This window comes from Salvelinus alpinus, chromosome 4 (genome assembly GCF_045679555.1).
Source record: "Salvelinus alpinus chromosome 4, SLU_Salpinus.1, whole genome shotgun sequence".
NCBI classification, from domain to species: domain Eukaryota; kingdom Metazoa; phylum Chordata; class Actinopteri; order Salmoniformes; family Salmonidae; genus Salvelinus; species Salvelinus alpinus.
Genome location: NC_092089.1, coordinates 85,975,861 through 85,985,926, shown reverse-complemented (window position 1 = coordinate 85,985,926; position 10,066 = coordinate 85,975,861). Strand labels below are relative to the sequence as shown.

Genomic DNA, 10,066 nt, shown 5'->3' with positions numbered 1-10,066 from the left:
CTGATAAATCTGTGTATGTGACCAATAACATCTGCTAAATCTGTGTATGTGACCAATAACATCTGTTAAATCTGTGTATGTGACCAATAACATCTGATAAATCTGTGTATGTGACCAATAACATCTGTTAAATCTGTGTATGGGACCAATAACATCTGCTAAATATGTGTATGTGACCAATAACATCTGCTAACTATGTGTATGTGACCAATAACATCTGCTAAATATGTGTATGTGACCAATAACATCTGCTAACCACGTGTATGTGACCAATAACATCTGCTAAATATGTGAATGTGACCAATAACATCTGCTAAATATGTGTATGTGACCAATAACATCTGCTAAATATGTGTATGTGACCAATAACATCTGCTAAATATGTGTATGTGACCAATAACATCTGCTAAATATGTGTATGTGACCAATAACATCTGCTAAATATGTGTATGTGACCAATAACATCTGATAAATCTGTGTATGTGACCAATAACATCTGCTAAATATGTGTATGTGACCAATAACATCTGCTAAATATGTGTATGTGACCAATAACATCTGCTAAATATGTGTATGTGACCAATAACATCTGCTAAATATGTGTATGTGACCAATAACATCTGCTAAATATGTGTATGTGACCAATAACATCTGCTAAATATGTGTATGTGACCAATAACATCTGCTAAATATGTGTATGTGACCAATAACATCTGATAAATATGTGTATGTGACCAATAACATCTGCTAAATATGTGTATGTGACCAATAACATCTGCTAAATATGTGTATGTGACCAATAACATCTGCTAACTATGTGTATGTGACCAATAACATCTGTTAACTATGTGTATGTGACCAATAACATCTGTTAAACATGTGTATGTGACCAATAACATCTGTTAAATATGTGTATGTGACCAATAACATCTGCTAACTATGTGTATGTGACCAATAACATCTGCTAAATACATGTATGTGACCAATAACATCTGCTAAATATGTGTATGTGACCAATAACATCTGTTAAATCTGTGTATGTGACCAATAACATCTGCTAAATACGTGTATGTGACCAATAACATCTGCTAAATATGTGTATGTGACCAATAACATCTGATAAATATGTGTATGTGACCAATAGCATCTGCTAAATATGTGTATGTGACCAATAGCATCTGATAAATATGTGTATGTGACCAATAGCATCTGATAAATATGTGTATGTGACCAATAACATCTGTTAAATCTGTGTATGTGACCAATAACATCTGCTAACTATGTGTATGTGACCAATAACATCTGTTAAATATGTCTATGTGACCAATAACATCTGTTAAATATGTGTATGTGACCAATAACATCTGTTAAATCTGTGTATGTGACCAATAACATCTGTTAAATCTGTGTATGTGACCAATAACATCTGTTAAATCTGTGTATGTGACCAATAACATCTGTTAAATCTGTGTATGTGACCAATAACATCTGCTAAATATGTGTATGTGACCAATAACATCTGATAAATCTGTGTATGTGACCAATAACATCTGCTAAATATGTGTATGTGACCAATAAAGTTTGATTTGACTGGTTTCATTATGATGGATGGTGCTCAGGGGCAGTGAGAGACTCGTTTTGAGTCCCAAATGGCACTCTATTCCTTATATAGTGGTATGGGCACTGGTGGGTACTGGTCAAAAGAAGTGTACTACATAGGGAATAGGGTGTCATTTGGAATGCAATCTCTGTGCTACTGGCCGGGGGGCCTTGGAGACAGTCTGGAGAAGCCGTGCTCCAGCTACAGGAAGATCCCCACTTGTTCATCACAACCCGTGTGAGAGGAAGGCCCTAAAAATGATCAAAGACTCCAGCCACCCTAGTCATAGACTGTTCTCTCTGCTACCGCACGGCAAGCGGTACCGGAGCGCCAAGTCTAGGTCCAAAAGGCTTCTTAACAGCTTCTACCCCCAAGCCACAAGACTCCTGAACATCTGATCAAATGGCTACCCAGACTATTTACATTGACTCCCCCCTTTTTACTCTTCTGCTACTCTCTGTTAATGTTCTATGCATTGTCACTTTACCTCTACCTACATGTACATATTACCTCAATTACCTCGACTAACTGATGCCCACATACATTGACTCTGTACCGGTACCCCCTGTATAAAGCCTCGCTACTGTTATTTTATTGTTGCTCTTTAATTATTTGTTGTTTTTCTATTTTTGTCTTGTTTTAATTTTTTGTTTACTTTAGTTTATTTAGTAAAATACTTTCTAACACTTATTTTTTCTTTAAAAAAAATTGTTGGTTAAGCACTTGTAAGTAAGCATTTCACTGTAAGGTCTACCTGTTGTAGGTTAAGGGCTTGTAAGTATTCGACGAATGTGAGAAACATTCATTTTTTTGAGGGGGGGGGGGGGGTTTGATCCTTCGCCACACCTCTGGACTCTCACTGGAACAGTCTCACTCGACTGTGAATGTGTGTCAGGGAGTGAGGGTGCATGTTTGTATGTGAACAGCAGAGTCAGGGAGCTGTTGAAGCTCGAGCACAGAGGAGAAGAGCAGAGAAACATTGCTAGTGTGGGCTCTGAGAAAGAGAGATAGAAGGTTCCTGCGTGTGTGTGTGTGTGTGTGTGTGTGTGTGTGTGTGTGTGTGTGTGTGTGTGTGTGTGTGTGTGTGTGTGTGTGTGTGTGTGTGTGTGTGTGTGTGTGTGTGTGTGTGTGTGTGTGTGTGTGTGTGTGTGTGTGTGTGAGTGACTGGTCGAACTGAGTGGCCTGGCAAAGAGGTTGACATTGAGATGGAAATGAAACACCCTGGTGGCTCTGAGTGGCAGGGCCCCTTAACGACTCCAACGTTTACAAAACACTCCAGACTTAAGAAAGTCACATCTAAATCTGGCACCTGGCATTGCCTTAAACCACCTCCCCGTTACCCCTTAACCCTTTCAGCCTTCCTGGAAAGGGGAGTGAGGGGACACTCCGACCAGTGTCCAGACAAGCAACGGCAGACAATAGCGCATATATTTGAATGACAATGGGTCATCAACACAGCTTTCTTCAGTGCCTTATCTGTCAACATTAGCAGTCCAGGATTTAGAGGACAGGGAGTCCGATTTATGGCGACAACGCTTTTTGGCTACTAAATCAACAGGGGCCAGCTCTCCCGACCTTCCTCATCAGCAGTGCTGGAGAGATGTGCGTGAGCGACATGTGAGAATTCGAAAGAGAACAATGCGAGCCACAGCACTCTGCTGTCGTAGAATACCTTGGAAACTAGTAGCTTCCTCGTTCCTTCTCACCACACCCACTTGATTCTGTCAACTTTAAACGGTATTTAAACCAATAGATGTCAGGATAGAAAGGCATTGACTTGTAAACTGTGTATTGTACTGCGTGAGACAGGCTGTTTTCTTTATGCTCCACAACCATTACTGCTTTCATATTTCTCTGTCTGTTCCTGCCACCCACACTTGCCCTACACCTGTGATGCTGTGTCCTCTGCTAGAATACTTGCTGCACGCTAAATCCTGCTCACAAAGACCCATTACAAATCCCCTCATTGTACATCTCGCTCTCTCTCTCTCTACATACACTCTTTCTCCCCCCCTCCCTTCTTCGCTACCCCTCTCTAGCTCTCTCTTTCACGTTCTCCCTCTCTCTCTGTATCTCCAACTCCATCCCTCCTTCAGTTTCCTTCGCTCTCCTCCCTCCCTCCCTCCTCTCATCTTTCCCTCTCCCTCTTTTCTCTGGGTGAGCATTGTGCTTCCACACTGAGGGAGGTTAACAGATTTAACAGGCTAATTGCTATTCTGAGGCCTCCCCGCTGACACGGCGCACAACCGTTGTATTAAGGTTTTAACTCAAACCCGTGGCTAGGAATTCATCATCCTAACCCCCCAGCAACCTTCCCTCAACCAGCCAGCTAGTTACCAGACCTGGATTCAAATACTATTTTACATGCCTGACTGAGCTTGTCTGGCTTAATGGACCAATAGAATAGTTCAAAAAAAGTTAACCCCCTTACATCTAAAACTCTAGAGCAAACGCCAAAGTTTTTGAAAGATTTCAAATAGTATTTGAACCCAGGTCTGCTAACTACACTACGGTATACTCCAGAACAAGCCAAAGCACCACTAGGTTCTGCCAACTACAGTCAAGCCTTAATAAAGCAACACAAAAGCAGTTGTGTAAGAAACAGCGATACACGCACAGCAGGCCGACCGGTTGGCTAAGTCATTTACCATGGCGATGCCGCTGCATCACGGTAGCAAGACACTGTACACACACTTCACTCAAGCCCTCATTGGAATGTGCATAAGGCTGAATAATTCAAGAATCTAATTACACAGTGGCATTTATGGAGGTTAAGAAGTGTCATAGGTCCAGACTGGAGGAATGATTGACTCTATGAGAGAGCACCGGACAACATCTGCCCCTCCCTGGTTAATGTGTAACCTCACAATACAGGGCCTGTTACTGCACTATACAAGACTCGCCTACCAACTCCTCATAACATCTCAAGGCAAACAAATAAAAGGTTAGCTTATTTGTTTTAGAACTTGTTGTGCTACTGCTGAGTTTTGGAGTACGACAGCAACTGTTATTACCTAGTTACCAACAACAACATAAGTAGAGGAACCCCCCCCACCAACACACACACAGGCACATGTACACACACGGCTCTTCCAGACAATCAAGCACATTCTTTACCATCTTATGTATTAGTGACTTTTCCCTTCATGTATAAACCACATAGTACCAATCACACAGAACATGTCTCTTTGCATTTTTTATACACTGGCTTGTCAACTGTTCAGGTTTGAAGGGATCTGTTGCATAAACACTTTGGACAGCTAAATCTATCACAGACACACATATTATTTGGCTCCATTGTCAGAATTGAGGAGCACATTGAACAGCCTCCTGCTACTGCTCTCTATCGCCACAATACAAGAAACTGGCCTGGAGAGCCTATGGATGGAGGAAGGTGGGAGGGCGGGTTAAGGTGAGAGGGGTTGGTGAGCAAGTCCTAAAGCCAAACAGAACCCAACCTTGGATGGCCCATCCAGCCAGGTCATTGTCCAGTACAATCGCCCCCATTCTCTTCCCCGCTCTGGGGACTGCTGGACGGGGGCTTCTCTCCATGCTAGATGGGTGGTCCCTTACCCAAGGGATTACTTTAACGATTTCATTCAACCCAATTGTTTGGCCCAGATCACTCTCGCCCCTTTATTGGGAAGCAGGCAAACTGTTGCTGGTTGCCTGTCTGCTAGCCTGTGTGCCAGACTATGCCGGTCAAAGAGGTAGACCATAGGGGGATAGCACCACCGAGACACAGCTGACTGCTTAGGGCGAATGGAGACTAAAGTGCTCCACTACACCACCCACTGGTGCTGGCTGGCAGAGATATGGCATGCTAGGATGATGTACAGTGAGACACAACATGCTGGGACTATCTGTGGGGCTGCTGGTGGGAACTCACAGGACCAATATCAGGCTGTAACATAGTTCACCACCACGTATGGTTGTTAGTAGAGGATTGTATCTACTAGCGAGGTAACTGAAGTGTTGATGAGACGCTGTCTCTTGTGCTGTGGCAGAGACACTGGGCTGGAAGACTCTAGTCTGGATGAGCAGGACACTGAATACTCTCTATCTCCCTCTAGTCTAGCCTAGGAGATAAACTGCAGTGAGAATGATTGTGGTCTAACCGCTCCAACTGACTGCTCTTTGCCAATGCACTAGCTAGCACCATCTCCAGAGAGAAAATGAGGTGTTATCTAGCTACGGTCAATGATATACAAATACCAGAGCTACGGCACATTTGTTTGATCTCCATAATTCGGCTGCCTCCTTGGATCATACCAAGGTGCACAACATCCAGCCTCTCAACCAGACAGAGCGGTCACTCCCCTCTCCATATCGTCTGACACCATGCCGCCTTGTCTTCAATTGAGCATAACACGCAGTATAAACACATTGGGATTATCCCCCTGATGGCAGATGGAACTACTCTCTACTTATATATTACAAGATAAGACCTAGGAAAATATCAGACGTCATGGCGTGAGCTCCTGGAAAACATATGTATTTACAGTTGCCGGAGTCAAAATGAATGCAATGATTATATCCATATGTAACCTACATGGTCTAATTCTGGCAAATTACTATGTAGAAAAAATCCTCTTGTTTCCTGGCTGTGGTGGCAACACACCTAATTGGAAGTCACTTTCACTAAATTGGAATAGGATTTAATGAACCCAAAACATGCTGTGGAAATGCATAATTTCAAGCATAGACAATTATCCACACCCATTCTCACGAGGTCTATGGTAGACGGCTAAGACCTTTAATATAAAAAAAAATGACATTTCAACATTTCTGAATTTTAATGAAGGCATCTGTGAACCTGTTGACTCAGATCATTCATTTAACATAAAAATGTGAATAGCCTACCCAACAAGTCCTATATATTTTTCGAGTTTATCTCGACATTCCCTGCTCATTCGCCGCGTTGCACAATTGAAATCTGATCATGACGTGGATTTGTAGGAGAATGAATTGGAAAGACATGTTACTTCATAAAATCAAATGTTATTGGTCACATACACATATTTTGCAGATGTGTAGTGAAATGCTTGTGTTCCTAGCTCCAACAGTGCAGTAATATCTAACAATTTACAACAATACACACACATGTAAAAGTAAAATAATAATAAATTAAACCAGTCATACGAAACAACAGACACGGGAAGCCTTTTCGCTTATGGAAAAGGGTCACATGTAGACTAGCATATCTCTAGTTGGCTGACAATTCCTCAAGGCCAATAGGCTACAGTACACAGCTGAATCATTTACTAGGCTACTGTCAAATAATATGCACAAACAATTAAAGCCGACTCTTTTAAAATACCAAACGTAATGAAAATACTCACGATTCAATGAGTCAAGATTGTGCTGATCTTAACATACGCAGTAAAACACACCGAATAAACGAGGAGCTTGAAAGACCCGCAGAATCCCCTCCGCGCGTGACATTAAAGTATCCGCCATTGTGTAGATAATTAACCTCAGTGCATAACTCAAACTGCATGGAACCCGGTGGGCTGACTGTAACCAATCACTCCACTGACCTGCGTTATTTTGTTGCTTGTGAGTATGCAAATTGAATGGAGTAGTCCACAATAGTGTGCTTGACCAATCTACAGTAGGCCTAGGCCTCTACCCGTTTAAAATACAGCAACACATTTTGTCCACGTTTTTTTGACACGTTTTCGGGTAGGCTATGTAAGCAACGTAAAATAGAAACGCTTTGTCAGCATCGATTCGATTTTAATTGCATGAATCCCGTATGCAAATGAATAAGACGAGTGGAGGCGATTGGCATTTTGCCAGAGGGGAAGGAATCGTGTTGCTTTGAATGAAGCTCCTTTAACCCAAAACCTTTCTCCCCCTAACGCTTGCTTCATCAGTCACTAGCCTACGCCGGACTACAATTTACAGGATTGTTTAAATTGTCGTTGGCTAGGCCTACTACAGAGGAGTTTTTGTCGGTGATGTCCTACGTTTAGAGTTTAGACTATTTATTTGAAGGGCTTAAATGGAATGCAGCAGCCTGTTGCCAATTGGGAAGGCTATACAATAGCCAAATTACCTGCGGTGGGGAGGGTCATCAAGTTCATGACCGCTTATCGGGAAAACACCATTCAAGAGTTGTATTTTTTTATTACATATGAAAATTAAGAAAAATAGATATAGGCCAGTATTATTATGTGGTGAGGAGATGAGGTAATTGCATGCATTAATGGTGTGTCTTTGCGCCCTCAATCTCCCTATATAACACTTTATGAAAAGCATTCTAAGAGATAGGCGATTCAGAGGTGCGAGTTTCATCTTTATGGTTTCATGTGTACCGCATCATCACTATCCTGCCTAGCAGGTTAGACGCCTCCGTGGAAGGAGACAGCTTGGAACGGGAGAAGCCAGAAAGACCGGATTTCGCAGTAATGTCACAGCCAAGTGAGGCTGTCATGAAAAGGCTACGGCTGCCGCTTCAGAGAGCTGTCCACCATTGATCCTACTTTTAAAAATAGCTGATATAGTTCAGATATTGCAATTTAGTTATAACTATAACATATTGGCTGTCGATAAAAACTCCTAGGCTAAAATAAGAGGGAATGTTCATTTAAAAGGTACTGTACAATAAGCCATTTGCAAAGACTCAGCTACAGGTGATACAAGCGCGTCTAATAGGGGGCTGTATTGGAAGGGCGTATTGGCTACCCATATGACTGTTTTATAAATTACATTAGGTGACTATTTAAAAAAAGTTACTTATTTGGCAATTCGTGGCGAATTTACAATCAATCTACTTTAGCCTATAGGCCTATTGCCGGGTATTCTGTCCTGATATATTGTAATGGAAATAGCCTATTGATTAGGCTATTTATGACCTTACTATTAGCCTATTACATTCAACTCATATGCCTATTTGGCTCGGTTGGGCTGAGGTATACACACAAAAAAATACACAATTAGGAAATGAATATATATTTAATTCAAATATCCCTCACTGGAAGTCCTCATAAAAATCGGTTTTCGTGAACCCAGAGAGATATATTTCGTTGGGAGCTTTAGCTAATTTATGGCGTATATGGAAAGTACATTTTGAGGGTGGACGGAGTAAGCGCACCGTCGCTCATAGAGAAATCAACACCAGTAGGCGAGTGTAGGGAAAAACATCTAACATCCGTAGTCATCAGTGGAAAGATCATGCGGTGAATATCAACCACCGACACACAAGTCCACGGTCGGAAAGCAAACAACAAGTGTTCAACCTCGGAATGAAACGGACCGAAATCCCCATACGTTTGTGGAACATTTAGTTCTACCTATCCCCCAGTCGGCATTATAATGCTACATTTCCCAATTAAATGGAAAATACACAATATCGGACCTGCATATGATGTAATAATGTATTGAGCGTAATGGATCGCATAGCCTACCCAAGGGACTGGTAGGTTATGAAAGGCAGGTGACGGACACAATATTGAACTATCAAAATCAGGAAATTATAATATGTAAGATTCGAGGCTGTTTTGTTGGCTCTACTCGTATGTGAATCATAATATGTGCGTGTTTACGGTCAATAAAGCCATCATATGGGTGCTGAGTCGTGACAGTGAAGTTCATAGCCTACCTTGGATGGATGAGAACTCCTCAGTAGCCTATCCCAGTTCTGAGCGCTTCAGCCAGGCTAGAAGCTTCGATCCCTTTCCTCTCCTGAACGAAGCCACTTCAGCCCTCAATATCTCCCCGCAAGTAGGAATCCACAATACATGAACAACGCACTCCCCGTGATAAAAAAGCCCCAACAACAAACAATCCACTTGATCAGCCGACGACGGTTAGCCTATTCCTTCAAATCCAATGACGGTCCCCCTGATATCAAATCGAGTGCGTTAATTGCCGTCAGAAAACAACTTGGTGACCAGAAGCGCTGCACATCAGTTTGTTGTCCCCTCCTCGGATACGGAAACAACCATATATAGTACGTCTCCGGACCACTTTTATAGCAGCATCCTGTGCTTAGTTTGGAACATTCTCACCAGCTGCTAAGCTAATCCTCAATATGTTCCCGTAGCAGAGGGTTCCAGAGTAAAAAAAACAAAACAATATACTATATGTCCATTAGTTGCCAGCGTTTTGGTCCTCTGTCAGTCACCCTCTGTACAGCTACACAACTATGGGCTGCCTCGGGATCGCTCGCTCCACCGCTCACCGCGCGACTGCACGTTGTGTGTGTGAGAGTGAAGTGATTTCAAAATGATTGCTCTCTCTCTCTCTCTCTCTCTCTCTCTCTCTCTCTCTCTCTCTCTCTCTCTCTCTCTCTCTCTCTCTCTCTCTCTCTCTCTCTCTCTCTCTCTCTCTCTCTCTCTCACACACACACACACACACACACGGATACACACACACACGGATACATACATACACAAGCAGCAAAAAAGGTGGAGCGAAGCAAGTTCCATTTATGTAGATTTCCTAACATTATCTTTCTCA

General features: G+C 42.3%; 1 protein-coding gene across 3 annotated transcripts in view; it reads right to left on the bottom strand.

Annotated features, from left to right (window-relative positions):
- The window catches only part of LOC139574644 (protocadherin-1-like), a 403,011-nt gene extending 393,178 nt beyond the window's left edge, over positions 1-9,833 (bottom strand). Inside the window, exon 1 of one of the 3 annotated variants that reach the window (XM_071399399.1) lies at positions 9,207-9,833. The gene's annotated coding sequence lies outside the window, so the exon portion shown is untranslated. Of the gene's footprint in view, positions 1-6,942; positions 7,072-9,206 lie in introns of those variants that run through there. The other 2 variants (XM_071399402.1, XM_071399401.1) reach the window with 2 other exon arrangements.
- Positions 9,834-10,066: the final 233 nt, after the last annotated feature.